Source organism: Strongylocentrotus purpuratus, unplaced genomic scaffold (genome assembly GCF_000002235.5).
Source record: "Strongylocentrotus purpuratus isolate Spur 01 unplaced genomic scaffold, Spur_5.0 spur5_scaffold_18, whole genome shotgun sequence".
Classification (NCBI taxonomy): domain Eukaryota; kingdom Metazoa; phylum Echinodermata; class Echinoidea; order Camarodonta; family Strongylocentrotidae; genus Strongylocentrotus; species Strongylocentrotus purpuratus.
In genome coordinates, this window is record NW_022145603.1 from 23,251,381 (window position 1) to 23,269,519 (window position 18,139).

General features: G+C 38.0%; 1 protein-coding gene across 2 annotated transcripts in view; it reads left to right on the forward strand.

The window, feature by feature from the left end:
* The first annotated feature begins 7,649 nt into the window (after positions 1 to 7,649).
* The window catches only part of LOC752534 (myotubularin-related protein 13), a 72,105-nt gene continuing 61,615 nt past the window's right edge, over positions 7,650 to 18,139 (forward strand). For both annotated transcript variants that reach the window (XM_030989509.1, XM_030989511.1), the window contains exon 1: positions 7,650 to 7,765. The gene's annotated coding sequence lies outside the window, so the exon portion shown is untranslated. The remainder of the gene's footprint in view (positions 7,766 to 18,139) is intronic.

The following is an 18,139-nucleotide window of genomic DNA, read 5'->3' on the forward strand; positions in this document are numbered from 1 at the left end:
ACGTGTCTATTATTATTGTTATTACTATCTCACTAAATAAATGGGATTAAACTCATTAAAGAGAGATTAGCATGTTTTTTTCTGGACTATTGTGTTTTTCTTCCTCTGGTGCTCTGGTAATGAAGACCAGTCTAGTTCTTTATGTCAAAACAAAACTTACCTGAGATTTCAAAGAAAATCAACTTTTGCTATTAAGGGGTGGGGTGAATGAATTATGATATTCAAATTATCTTTAATTTTATGTAAGTGTGAACAGGTCTCATTGTGAGTAGAAATAGTAATGGAGAAGGAGTCTGGTAGTCAGAGGGTGTGAGTTTAGATGAGATGAGAGAGGATTAAATGTTGTGGAGTGAGATGGGTGCCGTACAATGGGATGAGGGGTGTAGTGAAATGGGAAAAGGAAAAAGGGGTGCAGTGGGGTGAGATGAGGGGTGCAGTGGGGTGTGATGAGGGGTGTAAAGAGTGGGAAGGGGGTCCAGTGTGTTGAAAGGGGGGGGGGGGTGAAGTGGGATAGGCAGTAGGCTTGAGTTGCAATGAAATGGGAAAAGGGGTGCAGTATAATGGGATGAGGGGTGCAAAGAGGTAGAATTGGGGTGCAGTGGGGTAGGTTACAGGTGCAGTGAAATGGGAAAAGGGGTGCAGTATGATGGGACGAGGGGTGCATTGTAATAGGATACTTAAGGGGAATAGTTGCTAGGGTTGAGAGATGTGTTTGTTTGGGATAACGGAAGTAGCGTCAGTATGATAGGAATCATAGGAGGATGGTATTGGTATCCAACTCAATTCAATTCTCATTTATTATTGATCTAATGCCTTCTCCAAAGCACAAAGATTGAATTACATGACACTACATTCATCCCTTCTCTGAATTGTACTTTGTACCACTCTCTTTGTCTTTTCATTACATTACACATACATGTACATGTAGGCCCTAGAATGGTAACATGATATGATGTACAATACGGTGTCGCTCTCCAATATGTTCATGTGTTATTGAAGACCTTCAATGGCATAACAAAATAACTGGTCACGTGCATGTAATTGGAGCAAGCAGCGCACTGTTCCCCGTTAGGTTAAAAGCAAATGGACCCGTTCTTGAAGGTGATATAGGCCTGCATTGTACATGGGTCATTGTACTTCAGGAGTATTTGTCATGCTCAGATGAAAACCAATCCATGTACAATGTACCTGTCATGTACACTACAGTAATGCACATGTAATGTACTCTACAGTGGTGCACATGTCATGTAATGTACAATTAATGTAATGTAGCTTGCCTACCGTTGATACACTGTATGTTGATGTTTTATGAGAATGAGCCAACATGAACAAATATAAATTGTAAATTTAATCTACATAGTACATGTACCTTGTAACATGCATCTATTTGTTTCCTTCTGCAGAGAACAAAACAAAATTAAGACCTTCGAAAACAACATTTAGATTTTCTCTGGTTTGGTTCAGATCGTTCCCATATATGGTTATATGAATACAGGTGTAGGTTTAAGGAAACAGTGTACATGTACAGTGCATGAGCTATTTTTAAAGAAAGGAAGACTAGTGACCACTTTTAATGGTATTCTAGTGTTTCAGGTGATTGGTACTTTGCGCTGGTATTTGATTACAAAACACTGCACATCCTCTTGTAACTGTAGATGTCAATTGTAGTACTTATTGCAATTATATACTGTACATGTACATGTGTCTCAGTTGTCAATGTAAAGTACTTCTGCTGCTTGTGTTGGTAATATACATAGAGCTAAAGGTTTAAGAAAAAAGGTCAGTCAGTAGCAGCAGTAGCACAAATAAACAACAACAACAAAATTATAATCATACATTTTACATTATTGCTTCTGTGCATTATATATCAACAAAGTCTACTACCAGTTCTTCATTCAATTGATATTCTCTCTTTTTTACTTTTAAAAGAAACAAATATTTCTATATATAATTGTGAAACGTTAAGGTTGCAATTGTCTTTTGGATAAAGTTTATTTTATAGTTCTTTGAAGCACTTTCCGTTTGGTGTTGCTGAACTACTGATAAATAGGGATTGACTTCTACTATGAACTGTTGATGGTAGGCTCTCAAAGTGTAAGTAATATGTGATTTTAAACGTAAATGTCGCAATCGTCTTTTGGATAGAGTCTATTATCATAGTTCTTTGAAACACTTTCCGTTTGGTGTTGCTGAACTCCTGATAAATACACACACATGGCCCAAATACTACAGTACCTACTTTTGACAACATTACTATACTGAAGTTCACACGACCTTCTGTTATCTTGAAGTTTATGTTGGTTTCAAACTTTGAAGTTGGGGGGTGTTTCACAAAGATCCTAAGTTTCACTTACACTGTATCTCTAAGTTAGACTTAAACATTATGGAAAGCAAGTAATTTAAAGTAATTTAAAAAGGCATAAAATGTTGATTCAAATCATTCATATTTACTATGATCATTGGAGAATTCATGTTCTTGATGTGGAATTTATGAAAAGTCTAAAATACTTTATTTTCACTTTTTGAATATATTTATTTTAAGGCTACAAATGGCTCTCCATAATTTTGAAGTCCAACTTAGAGTTAAGTTTGATACCTGGTAAGATCTTTGTGAAACACCCCCCTGGGGTAATAATTGTGGAAGCGCCAGGAGTGTCAAGTCTGACAGCCATGATTGCTTTACAACAACCCACTATTATTATTACTATTATTGTAAAGGATACTACCCTCATAAAGCAAAATGAAAATCAGATGGAGGTTAGCCCTGCCAAAATTGTAATTAAATTGACAATTCTGAGATAAACATTCATAATTCATCTACATTGCAGGGTACTAAGGGTAGATTTATAAAGGCCGTTCGAAAGCTTAACCACTAGCCAATTATGTTGATGTTAAAATGGGCTGTTTTATCAACACTGAAGTGCTTGTTGATTAATTGATATTGTATCCATGGAAACGAGGCAGTGCTAATTAGGCGTGTATATTCATTGAGATCTGCATTATAACTGTGCCCTTGAAAAGGAATGTGTTCTGCAAAGATCAGCAATGGGAAGGTGTGGAAGGGAACTAAACAGCAACATGTTAGTCTGCAAGTGCAGGCTTTAAAACTGTGACCTAAACTTCAAGTTTACAGACTGTTATGTGATAATGTGAACTTCGCTATAGATATGAAGTCAAAAGTTTGAAGTATTTGGGTCATGTTTGTGTATCTATCAGGAGTTCAGTAACACCGAACGGAAAGTGTTTCAAAGAACTATGATAACAAACTCTATCCAAAAGACAATTTAGACATTTATGTTTACGATCACATATTAACTACAATTGTGAGCCTACGTGTGGGCATGCACACATAATCCATGTTTGACCAAGGCTCTTTGCGCTTGTTTTTATTATGTTATCATCTATTTTCTATAGATTGTGAGGTGGATTCATTTTTATTTTGTATTTTGTACATGTATGTATGTATAGACTCACTGTACACAAATAATTGTATTTGTTAGATGGTTGTAATGCCAAAATGTTGGTATTAGAAGGGGACCTTGAGTTCCCATGAAGAATGCTTGATATGTGCAAGAACAGTACTAGTAGTAGAAAGTTACCACAAATATTATTATTCAGTTGTGACAGATTTAGGAAGTAAAACGAGGATTAATTGTAAACTGATAGAATGCCATGACATTACTTGACACATTAAAATGATTTTATGTATTTTGTATCTAACAAACGTAACTGTAAACAAATCTGTTTACACGATCGTCTCCAGTAAATGAAATGTGTGCATTGTGAGTGGACCTTGAGTTCACCCTGAGAATGCTTGCTATGCACACTGTACAGTGATAGACAGGGCTGCCACAAACGGCGTAAATAATACCATCCAATTATGACAGATTTAGGGAGTAAAACGAGGATGGCAGCTCCAAGTCATTTAATGTTAGTCTCCAGGAACAGACTCTATTTTGACTCCTAAATAAATTCCAAAAAGCCTTGACTTTAGTCTAGCATTTAACTATACTCTCAGTCTGTTAGTCCATTGATGTCAGGAGTGGCTATAGTAACAAAAACACAGACAAAATAACAAACAAGCAGTGCACTCTATGTACATGTAGTCTTGCAGTTTAGACCAAGAGTTATGTTTCCCTCAGGCCTCAGTAAAGGGTTTGTGTTTACAAACTGCTTGAATAAAGCCTAGCCTAATGGATGAGAGCTAATGTAGAAGTGAAGGAGAATGGATGCGTTATTATTAGCATGGTGCAAGGGAGGGTGATTGAATGGGAGAGAGAGAGAGAGAGAGAGTGCAAGGATATTGTGCAATCTATATTATTAATACGCAAAATCGCCGCGGGGGGTCCAAAACGGGGCAAAACGGTTCCTCAAAAACGCCTTCCCCCGACCGCGCCCGCCTCCGCCGTGGCGCGGGAACGGCGACACAATTACACGAGGCATGTCTCCCGTAACCCGCGTGCCACGTCGACCCCGCGATCGACGTCCATGCCGTTAAACGTGGTATTCGAGGTTCCGGGGAGGACGGGTGGACGAAAGCACGGCGGGCGTCGCGGATTGCCAGGAGGCGACGAACTCGCAAGAGCGAGTCGGTAAGGCGTGCATTCGCCCTCTGTGCAATCAACAAAGAGACACACAGCGGACGAGAATCTACTTCTGTCAATGGATGTAGCACATCACGTAGTAACGGGTGTGGCTTACCCCGAGTTTAGATATCTTGCTATAGGATATGCTTTGTAGCATGCAAGAGAAATACACATTAACAGATGAATTACCCGGGTGATGGCATGTAGAAAATGCACGCTCTCACGGGTTGGGCTTACCTGTGTTATGCGTCTTTCTATAGGATATGCTTTGTAGGCCAGGCGGACCTGCTTCGTTTACGAACGTACGTGTATAATGTGTGCGATGATTCTACGCTCACCGTCACACGCACAGCTCAGTCGCTTCGACTCTGATTCTATGATGATTGCCGTGATTTGTATATAGTTTACGTGAATAGAGGTATGCAAGCAGGGTTACTTTGGTATTATCCTGTCCATGTTTACTGAATTTTGAGAATCATTCTTCAAAGTAAAGTTTTCACAAGAAATTCATCGTAATTGACAGTCCAGTTGCAAGCTAGCTGCCGTGGGGCTCGAGTCCACGCACGGACAGTGCAGTGCGCCACTGCTGCCGAGCACTGTCGGAACTGTGACTGTGTGCATGTGAGCTGAGACTCGACAACACTTTGAAATTGCTGTTGTTGCCCCTATCTCAATATAGTTTCGTGACTATAGAGGTATGAAACCTGAGCTTAGATTGTGATTGTTCTGCCCATGTATAGTTTTATGCTGAATTTCGTTAATCATTTTTCAAAGTAAAGTTTTCACAAGAAAATTCAGATGGTCGTTTAAATATATAGCCATGCTGGATAGAATACTTTTACTAAAAGTATGATACAGTTTCTTCATCAAATCAATGCATTAAAACGGGTATTATGGTGCGCCATTCATGGTCAAACAGCGTATATTATACAAATCGTCTAGACCCTATAGAAATATAATCAAATTTTTTTTTCGATAGCACATACATGAAGGCCTCTTTCTATTTACCGCCCCCCCTTCCCCCTCCCCTAGAATCCCGTGGATTTTCCATGGGTCCTGCTAGTGTACATTATTTCACAGGCGCGGCGAGGACAAACAATTTAAAACTTGGAGGGGGGGGGGGGTGATGGGGGGATTTTTTTATTCCTATTCAAGTCTGGCATTTCATGCGCACTGTAGAGCTGTAGTGCTATAAACTCAAGCTGGATTCACGGATTACAATTATAATTTTCCTTTTGTGAACAGGTGCCAAAAAACATAAAATCTGAAAGTGGAAACAGGGTTCTTTAACACTTACTGTACTTGTGATCTACAGTACATGTTTATGTTTACCTTTGTTATATTTTACGTTTCATGAGAGGAAATAAATTTAATTTGAATTGAATACCGTAAATCTCTGAGGTCCGTGTTCAGAAATCCACGCGGGAAGGACCTTTATTGTTATACTGCGAGGTACAGTTGAAGGCACTGAATTGTGCTTGTGAACTTGTCACAAATAATAGTAACAATGTTGCTTTTAAAACTAAAGATGACAGACAAATTTTCCTCTAAGTCCAAACAGAAATCCGGCCATACTAGTGTTGTTCGGGTTTCCGAGTGGTGAGCCAGCACACCTTGTATGACTGAGCTAGGACATTACCAGGCACAGTGCAGATCTGGCATAAATCAACACTTTTTGTTTTGTTTTTGTTTTTGTTCCTGTGTATAAGACGCACCCCCCGACTTTCAAAAAAAAAAATTGGCAGTAAAAAGGTGCGTCTTATACACTGAGATTTATAGTACCGGTACTTATTGTGTACATACCATATATATTTAATCTACACTATCAGACCAATCTTCTTGAACTGATTACAATTTTGAAACGCTACATTGATATCACATTATGACATTTTTTCTTTTGTGATGATGGTCCTTGTATGGTGATAAATGTTCATTCAGTGAAGTCTCCTTGTAGTGCATTATACTCAATACGAGGCACTTCTAGGACATACATGTACATGTACTTACACATGTACAATATGTCCAGATTTGGAGACAGATGAGTAATGGGCTATTAGCTCTGTATAAAATGACAAAAGTTAAGGCCAATTAAAAAAAAAAACATGTTTTATAGCGTCCTGTTTTGGGGAAAATCAGGAAGGAGGAGGCCCTTTTTTTTCTTTTTTTTTCTTTCAAAATGGCCGCTCGGTACATTTTCCCTGTCAGTGGGGCTATTTTTCAAGATGGCCGTCGACATTTTTTTTATATTTTTTTTAAATCAGAAATCGATCCATTTTTGCATTGTTTTTCATGTTTTTTTCTTTGAAAAAAAAAAAAAGAAAAAAAAAGAAATAGGAGGCGGCCTCCAAAAAGGAAGCGGGCGGGGGATGCTAAACATGTACATGTATATTTTTTTACATGGCCTGATTCTCCTTTGGCCTCAAATCACCATATCTCCTTTCACTTATCAGTCATACGCCCGAAGCATGTTATCTGTTTTGCTGGTACACGTATGTTTGATAACAGCATGTTTGGGTCACTGATCACATGGTCTCATGATCACATGGTAACATTTGGGTCACAAGAATGGTGTCAATGCACTTTTGTTCATCCGACTCTCGAAAGTTGAAACCTGTCCAACCTGTCCAGCCTGTTAAAGCTTGCTGAAAGTATTTGTTTTGTTATTGTTTTACATCATTAAGTGGGATGGATTGTTGAGAAAATAACAATACTGATAATAATGATAGGCCTATTTGATATTTGTATAGCTCATATGAACCACACCACACAAAATACTCAAGGCACTAGTTTTACCTCATCTGTAGCTAGGCTACTGGTGTGGGTGCTTACAGCATTCACTGAATTCCTTCCTACCAGTACCTATCCACCTGGGTGGAGAGTGGCAAATGTATATTAATGTCTTGCAAAAGAGTCAAGACACCAGTGGAATCAAATGGAATATTAATGTTGTTGTTATTGTTGTTTTGTTTCCTTGGAGTGTAGCAAATGTAGATTAATGTATTGCCAAAGAGTCAAGACACTAGTGGAATCAAATGGAATATTAATGTTTTTGTTATCGTTGTTTTGTTTTCCTGACAGCTCCACTGTGCAAGGGTCACCATGTGGGTTTCGGGAAGATCCTTCAAAGGTTTCCGGAGAAAGACTGGGAAGATGTACCCTTCCATCAGGGTCTCGAACTGGTAAGATGATTTGATTTAATTTATAAATTCATCATCAAAAGTAGTTGTACAACACATCCTACATAATTATACAGAATGATTTACATGTACATGTACATGTAATCTCATTAATGATAAATGAGTTTAGAGTGAATGCAGTTACCCAGCTAGCCAATGGGAAGACTCGATGGCACAATTTTTGTGACACATTTGATTTTGTTTAAGCCTTAATGTATATGCATGGTTTCAGCATCAGCATCGGTGTACAGAAGTGAGAGGTGATTATCCTGTTTAAAAACTTCCAGTCGCTTCATCGAGTGGTACTTGATTCTAACCTAAATTATTATTAGATATGTATTGTTTAAAGGTAATACAAAGTTTTGGTATGGGGTCATGAATTTGGTTCAAATGAACATATTGGAACATATGCGATTTTGCAATATGCAATGATCGTTGTCGTGGTTGAAATCGAGTCTAAAGTAATGAAATTGTAAATAATAAAATCTTTATGTTGTGTGGCTCCCTCTCAAGACTGATATTACTTTAGCTTTGAAAAAATGTTTCCTGACTATACTCGACCGATTTTCTATTCCCGTTTGGAAATTATATAGCCGAACTGCATATTCTAAGATTTTCATAGTCACAGCTACCATGGAATGGCCTTAGAAATATTCGAAATATTTGAAATTTACCGGGAGCACCAGTAAATTTTGATTTATTCAATTTCTCAAAAGCAGAAGCGTTTTAGGGGCTAGACATTTTTTTGCTTATAATACATCCACAGGGCCATCAAGATATAACATCATTCTAAAGAATTACTATCCATCCAATTTTCAAAATTTCCCAAAACTTTGCATAACCTTTGAGAATATGGAAGGCAATACAAAAAATATAAATATTTGTTCAGGAGGAAGCTGTTCAAATTGCATATTCTATCAGAGCTATTTTGAAGATTGCAAAACACCTCTATTTTGACCTTCAAAGAGGCTCATTGGTTAAGCTACGGTCACAGGGGTTCGTACGAACAATAATTTCGTACGAATCTCCGTTTTTCCATTGTCTTCCCGATTTTCCATTGTCTGAAAATCATAGCGTTCATAGCGGTTCGTAATGGCATTTGTGACTGAGGCTTGAAATAGGCTACAAATTTTCTGTACAAGATCCCAAGGATAATTTTGGAACCAGTTTAAAAACATGTAATTTTATTTTCAAATCACACATTTTATAGGCATCACATTTAATTTAGTGGATGTCCATGATAGAAAACCCCTTCTTTTCTTTCAATATCATGATCTGTGGATCGAACTTTAATAGAGAAGGGAAAAATCATTCTTCTCCACTCCAATTCAGAACAGTCTTACATACATGTACATATACATGTACATGGATATCTACGTGCACGTTGTTATGGTGATACATGAATGAATGGGCAACCTAAGGAGCCTCATCCTTTCACCTCGGGTACAGGTATCAAATTAAAAGAAGACTGAGCTGTGATGAGGGAATAAAGAAAAAGAACCTATCAATTATGTGACTGAGTGTACAACGGATTGATATCTTCTCTCAGGCAGACATATCGAGTGAGTGACTTAAAGGCCAAGTCCACTCCAAAAATAACTCACTTATAATACAATCAGAAAAATCAGACAAACCAATCAAAAAAAGTAAAGAGAGAGAGGGAGAGAGAGAGAGAGAGAGAGAGAAAGAAAGAAAGAAAGAGAGAGATAGAGAATGTTGTATAGAGAGAGAGAGAGAGAGAGAGAGAGGGGAAGACTGTTGTATAGAGAGAGAAAGAGAGAGAGAGAGAGAGTGTTGTATAGAGAGAGAGAGAGGGGGAGACTGTTGTATAGAGAGAGAAAGAGAGAGAGAGAGAGAGTGTTGTATAGAGAGAGAGAGAGGGGGAGACTGTTGTATAGAGAGAGAAAGAGAGAGAGAGAGAGAGTGTTGTATAGAGAGAGAGAGAGGGGGAGACTGTTGTATAGAGAGAGAAAGAGAGAGAGAGAGAGAGTGTTGTATAGAGAGAGAGAGAGGGGGAGACTGTTGTATAGAGAGAGAAAGAGAGAGAGAGAGAGAGAGAGTTGGATAGACAAGAGAAAGCGTGTGAGTGATCCATGCAATCAGGCTCTTCTTTAGTGAGCCATTAAGTTCAGCCAGTCATATTTCCAAAGGCCTTCCCTGCCCCACTGAGCAAGCGTGTGACTCATACGATTCATACACACCGTCCCTTCGGAGCCAGAAGGGCATTAACTCTCTGTAAAATGATACAAGTCAACGCCCTTTTTACCTCCAAACACATGCTATAGCATTGGGACGCTCCTGCAGGTCGCCTGCGGATTTTCGAACAAATGAGGAGAAAATGCGAATTAAAATTTCATGGCCCAGTGGACCGTATCGGGCAATAAATACAAATCCCGGCAGGGGACTCATATCGCTTGGTGCAGCAATCTCTTTCATTGCCTATTTTCCCATAAATTAAAATGGAAAGGGAGAGATTGTATATCATATCACAATCCACATTAAGATTCTATATTCAGTAATACTGCAAGATAAATGTACATACACTGTACATGTTGAAATCAGTTATTATGTCGACTTGCATATGTGGTATTTATTTACCAACACTGGAAATGCTACCCCGTTTCCAATAGACCACTTATGTAATTTGATAAAATATAATTCATAAATATTTGTTTAGTGCCATGTTAATAATTATTTCAGTCACCTGTTACAAATAATTTTATTTCAGTAGTCGGAATGTGAATCGTATACATTGTACATGTACATTCTGTGTTGTTAACTTACTGATGTATGCACTATGCAATTCACTTTTTGACCATTGAATTACACTTATTTTTAACAGGTGAATTGTAAAATGGCACTTCCCAAAGATTTATGCATTATATTTTTACTACATTACGAAAATGGCCTGTAAATGTAACTGCCTCTTCTGACACTGAAATTTGAATCTATAAAGTTCACTGCAGGGCATACCATTTACACATGAACATGTACATAAAGAGCTAAGAAGTAACTGTGGAATGTTCATTTCTATTTGTATTCTATTTCTATTTCTGTAATGGATACCAGCATAAACCACTATGAAGCTGTCATTCAATCTTGTCAAATAAGATTTGAAGCCAATGGGCTATTACTGAGTCACTACTCCCATAAAAGCCAATAAAAATATGAAATTCTTTTGTGATTGTCCTTTTCTTCTACCTCATTCATAGCAAACAGTAGTTGAATGTGAATACAATTCACAGTAGGCCTGCCTTCATCAGCTCGAGATTGCCAAATAGCCCGCTAATTCTGATTTGAGAAATAATCCTGAAGTTACAAATTGCGTCTTCATCAGCTTGTGATATTTTGCTTTAATAGCGTTCGCGCATAGTGCAAGTCTTCGGGCTGGTGAATACACACCGGAAAAATAGCAGGATACTTTGCGAACTAGCCCAAGATATCTTGGATGATTATCTCGACCAAATATCCCGCTATTAAATTCAACTTCATACTGATGAAGACGTAAATTAACTGGATAATTTGCGATCCGGATAGTTCAAATAGCAGAATATTTGGCAATCTCGAGCTGATGAGGACAGGCCTAGTATGTATATAGTCAATGAGGAAATGAAATCATGGAGATATTTTGTGGTTTGACTTTGAGCAAGCTAATGCACCGTTGGTTCGTACTAAAGGATTTTCTTTGTGGTTGTTTTGGTTGGCGTTAATACATGCCAAGGACCGACCACATGTGTGTGCCTGTTGCTATTAGTTTCTGGCGCTATTTGTTGATGTTGAGGTTTCGTAATCATGAAATCCACTGTTGAAGCCACACTCTCAAGTAGTCCATGTGCATTATGTAGGCCATTTTCGTAATGTAATCAAATTTAATGCATTTATAAGTCTTTTTTAAGTGCCCCATCACAATTTTTTCATTCACCTGTTACACATAATTGTATTTCAAAAGTCAGAATGCAAATCGCATACATTTATTGTTGCTAGGTAGGACAATCCATAATGTTTGTCCTACCTACTTGACATGTATGGCCTATTGCCTCAAAATAGACTGGTTTACCAGCATATTCTAATTTATGGATGTTTCTTTCCTGGGGACCTAGTGACAAGTTATTCAATTAACCTGTTATTAATAAATGAACTACAATACTAGGAATCCAGTCTGCATACATTACATGTATGTGTTTCTACAGTCTATCAGGCAAGCATCTGGCAAGCTTTTAGGTTGTTAAGAACAATCTTTCTGTAGAAATGTATGCATCAGATTTGAAACTTTGCCTTTGCCATTTAATGTACACATGGAATTTTACCATTAAAATGAGTACAAATCTTACACGCAGCAAAACTCCTGTCCCATTTGGAAATTACTCTTAATTTTGGTGCAATATATTGAAAAGCATTCAGTCAGGGTTTGGGCAAGACGTTCACGATGATTAATTTCCCCTGTCAAATGGATCCTCTTGGATGGTTTGCTTATTAAGACCTGTCGGTTGTACATGTCCAAGTGAAGTCCACTCATGGTGACCAATAACTGTGCTGTTGGGTCATGGCCTGTGTGGTGTCACTCTGTCCAATTCTCAATGCTTGAGAACCCATGTTGGTGCTGGATGTCTTTAATTTGATGAAAAATTGCCCTCTTGCCAAATCCATGACATACATATCTATCTAACCACATACAGTGTTTTGGGGGAAATTTTGTATTGACTTTAATACATGTTGCTTTGGTGAATGTTGGAAAATGATAGCCCACAATAAACAAACCCAAATACATTTATGTGTACATTATATCTGTACTCAGCCACAACAAAACATATGACAAGTCATGATTTTAATGTTATGACAGTCTAATAACAACTCTAAATTTATGACAGTGTAATGTCAAAGTGAAGTTGCATGTTTTTTAAAGTTGAAGGGTATGTGCTTTACCTTTAAGAGTTTTGACCAATGTTAGAAATATCATGAACAACATTTCATGAAGCATATTCTAATTTGTTGTATTTATTATGGTCACTCTTTGTATTATTCTCCAGAAAATAAATCCACAGTAACAATTTCTTCACAATTTATGTACTGGCCCAAAAGTATTAGATTCCTCATAAAATGGATGAGGAATTAAAAGAAAGCTCCTGAATTTAAGTGTGTAAGGAATTTTATTGGTTCAAATTTATTGGATTCAACATAAAAATATGGTGTGGTAAGATGTATGCCATGTATGTAAACCACCAAAAGCACAGACCAGGTTATAAATTGCACCATCTGAACTCTCACATATTTTCATGTTGCTTTCAAAATGCATTGAACGTTAATGATATGAAGCAATGGCATGAACATCTATGTTGCACTGTCTGAACACTCCCAAGCAGGCCTCACTCCCATCTCACTCTCTCTCCCCACTCTCTCTATATTAATAAGCAATTAAACATTAATGATATGAACAACACTATTGCATGAATATTGCACTCTATTACACACTGAAGATGCAGCACTGTCTGAACACTATATCATTCTCTAAAGCTGTGAACATTAATGATATGAACAACACAGAGACATGAATAGTGCATTCTACACATTAAAGATGTACATGTACATGTAGCACTGCCTGAACGCTATGCCACTCTATATAAAAGCAGTGTACATGTACTACACATTAAATATTCAGCACTGTCTGAACACTATGTTTCTCTCGAAAGCAGTAACCATTAAAGATATACATGTATGAACAACACAGAGTCATGAATAGTATGGTCTACTACACATTTAAAAAGCAGCACTGTCTGAACACTATGCCAATCTCTACAGCAGTGAACATTAATGATATGAACAACGCCACCATCATGACCAGTGCAGCCTATTACACTTAACACTGAATATCTCAGGTACAAGGTTAGTCATCTGAAGGAGTAATGTCTATCCCCTGCGGTGTTATGAATAACTTAAGATCTGGTAACCAGGATGCATGCGTAGGGTGTGTATAAGGTTATGGCAATATGAAGCAAAATAGGCCTGTCTTTCATCAGCTCGAGTTTGCCAAATAACCCGCTATTTTAATATTCTAATCCGATCTCAAATTAGCAAGCTAATTTGTGTCTTCATCAGCCCCCAGTTGCAATTAACGGGCTATTTGGTTGAGAAAATATCCAGAGAAATCTTGGTCTTATTTACAAAATAGCTTGCTATTTGGGAAATAGCGGGCTAATTTGCGCCCTTCCAAGCTAGATTGTGATAAGCGTATTGGTCTGGTGCAGTCGCAATTTCGAGCGTCGAGATAACATCCCCAGAGTCTAAAAAATAGCGGGTCGTTTGGCAAACTTAAGCTGATGAAAACAGGTCTTATGGGGCAATATAAGATAACACCAGCTGGGTGTGCATTTGCATTATGTCATAATTAGAACTGTGACGAAGATGTCTTTGAACGTTGTGAGGGCTGCAGTATCGGTCAAGGTCACATTGTAACACACATGTGCACACGCACGCACACCCATGCATGCATAAACCAAGAGTCAGATTTGTATATTCCAGAGAAAATAAGAGAAAAAGATGCGCATATTTGGTAATGTTAGGGCCATATTTATGTTTCCTTTGCTTCAATGTGTTGGCTGAATGTTTTATGTTTTTATTGATGAAAATATTTGAATAATTGTATTTCAATGTTCAGAATGCAAATTGCATACAATCTGTGTGGTTAGATAGGGCAAGCTATAATTTCTGTCATACCTAGCAACAACTAATGTATATGCAATCTGACTATAGAGATACATGTACATTATTCGTAGCAAGCGAATGAAATAGTTTGTATTGAGGCACTTCACAAAGGCCTATACGCATAAATTTGGTTACATTACAAAAATGGTCTATTTAGTAGTAGTAGAAGGAATGTAATGACGTGCCCATACTGTCGTACACATAGTGCCCAACTGTCGTACACTGTAGTACATGTACATCCAGTGAATTTAGTAGTACTTGAGGATTCCAATGACCCAGTATCTAGGGCTGGAGATTGATTGTGTTAGCAGGTGATCTCCATGTAGGCCAATACTCCAGTGGTTTCTCCTCAATCTTTGATGAAAAGAAATCTACTTCTCAGAGGAGGAAGAAAACACCTTGATTCAATAAAGCCCCTTTCCCACCAGATCTTACGCCGAAATTAGGCTGCATATTCATGACAAAAATGATGCTTCGGCGTAGTCCCTGTGTAAGTTATGCGTAGGCTGGCGTAAGAAGAGGACAAAATATGCTCCATGTGACCACTTAAGATGGGTGGTCTTAAAAAGAGCTGGTCACTTAAGAAAGATTTAATTGTATCAAAAATTAAAACATAAGTTGTACTCTATTGCAACTAATAAGTTGTATTTGCTTGTTGTATACGCAACTCTACATATGGCCCGTTGTGAAAGGGGCTTTTTAGGAAAACGCTCGATTCTTTTGGCAAGCCTTTATCATTGATTGGTAGGTGTTCCGTAAAAAATCATCGCTTTTCTGCTTTTCTGTTTTTATTTAAAAATTGTACACCTCTATGGACATTTTCAGGTGGAAATGTTTTAGATTTCAGATTTAAATTCTACATTTCAATTTATATGGGGAAAGTGGCCAATTTCTGTGAGAGGTTTAAGGTGGAAAGTAAAAAGAGATTTGTTTTAAAGTGCCTTTTTTTAATCTATTGTTTTTTTCCTCCAATTTTCCTGTGTCACTTGTGATAGTGGTTTGCATTTTCAATTGAAGAAAACAAGATAAAAAACAATAACACCTCCATCAGCACCACCATCAACATCATCACCAAAAAAAAGCAATAACAACAAAAAAACAAAAACAATAAAGCAAGTCTTCTCCTTTAATGTTGTATTCCTTTTTATTCCCTGGGGATATTTGTTATCAGATGGAGGTGAACATTTCATGAAATCTTATCTCCATAATGCTGGATACCATTACACCAGCAGGTGGGTCATGAAGCCCTAGAGAGCGATGAGCATCGCTACAAGTCGACCATGACTCATGAGCTGGAAGGCATCCAGGCTTACATGTACAGCTGTACCTGGTATCCGGAGCCTTGGTATGTCTCGTACATGCAGTCGGTATGTCTAGTATAGTCGACCTACATGTACTGTACATCATACAAACCCAATTCATTTGGAAAGGACTTCTTCTATGGTTTAGTCATGTTTGTGATTAAAATCAGTGCTGATTAAAAGAAATATGTAATTTTTCTTAGAGACTGATGAGCATCACCACAAGTCAAGCATGACTCACGAGATGGAAGGCATCCAGGCTTACATGTACCTGGTTCACAGAGCCTTGGTATGTCTCGTACATGCAGTCGGTATGTCTAGTATAGTCGACCTACATCATACAAACCCAATCCAGTTGGAAAAGACTTCTTCTATGGTTTAGTCATGTTTGTGATTAAAATCAGTGATAATTATGGGGGGGAAAAAAATTATTTTTCTTAGAGACTGATGAGCATCGCCAGGCATGACTCATGAGATGAAAGGCATCCAGGCTTACATGTACCTGGTATACAGAGCCTTGATATGTCTTGTACATTCAGTCGGTTTGTCAAGTAGAGTCGACCTAAATTTCAACATACTTGTACAAACCTAATCCAGTTAAAAAGGACCTTCTTCTGTGGTTTAGTCATGTTTGTGATTAAAATCAGCGTTGATTATAAGAAGAATGTAATGCTTAGAGACTGATGAGCATCACTATGCCTGACTCATGAGATGAAAGGCATCCAGGCTCACTGTACCTGGTATACATAGCCTTGATATCTCTTGTACATGCAGTCGGTATGTCTGGTATAGTTGACCTACATTATGTACAGTATATGTACAAATCCAATTCAGTTGGAAAGGACCTTTCCTATGGTTTAGTCAGGTTTGTGATTAAAATCAGTGATTAAAGGAAAAATGTATTTCTTTTAGAGACTGATGAGCATCGCGAGGCACGACTCATGAGACGAAAGGCATCCAGGCTTAACATTTATTATAGGTTCACAGAGCCTTGATATGTCTCGTACATGCAGTCGGTATGTCTAGTATTGTCGACCTACATTACATCATACTTGTACAAACCCAATTCAGTTGGAAAGGTCTTTTTCTATGGTTTAGTCATGTTTGTGATTAAAATCAGTGTTGATTATAAGAAGAATGTAATGCTTAGAGACTGATGAGCATCACTATGCGTGACTCATGAGATGAAAGGCATCCAGGCTTGTCCCTGGTATACAGAGCCTTGATATGTCTTGTACATGCAGTCGGTATGTCTGGTATAGTCGACCTACATTATATCATACTTTTGTACAAACCCAATTCAGTTGGAAAGGACCTTTCCTATGGTTTAGTCAAGTTTGTGATTAAAATCAGTGATTAAAGGAAAAATGTATTTCTTTTAGAGACTGATGAGCATCGCGAGGCACGACTCATGAGACGAAAGGCATCCAGGCTTTACATTTATTATAGGTTCACAGAGCCTTTATATGTCTCGTACATGCAGTCGGTATGTCTAGTATAGTCGACCTACATTACATCATACTTGTACAAACCCAATTCAGTTGGAAAGGTCTTTTTCTATGGTTTAGCCATGTTTGTGATTAAAATCAGTTTGGTTAAAAGAAAATGTAATTTTTAGAGACTGATGAGCATCGCCAGGCATGACTCATGAGATGGCAGGCATCCATCCGTACCTGGTACAAGGAGCCTTGATACATTATAGTGTGACGGCCAACATTAAGTGAAGTAGGCCAACATGTACAAACCCAATTTAGATGAGAAGGACTTTTGTATTACAGTGTAGCTTGGTACATGAGTACATGTAGGGTTTGTGATTAAAGTCGGTGTTGATTAAAAGTAATTCATATGAAAAATATAGAATCCTGTGCTTTGCTCTGTATTCTGAATTGCCCACTTGTGCTCATCTATCTTCATGTCCATTTAGATTTATTGTGGATTTAGTTTTTTTGTCTTTTCTCATAGCTTTCTCCCGCTTGGTATGCCCACACCCATCCTTCTCCCTTTCTGCACATCTTCCTCATGAGGACTCTCTTCCATTGTACTCCTCTAGCTCTTTCTACTAACGGATGTAACCTGCGCCCCTAATGTACATCCAATGCATGTAACCCTGCCTTGACATTCTCTTCAGCTTTTCCCCTCCATCTTCGCATATCCTCACAAATCCCTGCACATCCCACACATTCCCCTTCTCTCTTCCACTCTGTTTCACTCTTCATCACTCTTACCAGCTTTCTGCTTTTCCATTTTTTTTCTCATATTTCTTTTCTTGTTCTTTTCATCACCCCTAGCACTCTCCGTCTCTCCTCTGTCTTCTGTTCTCATCATGAGCTCTTTCCAGTCTCTGGTTGTCTATCTTCACCTCCCTCTTCTCCCTTCC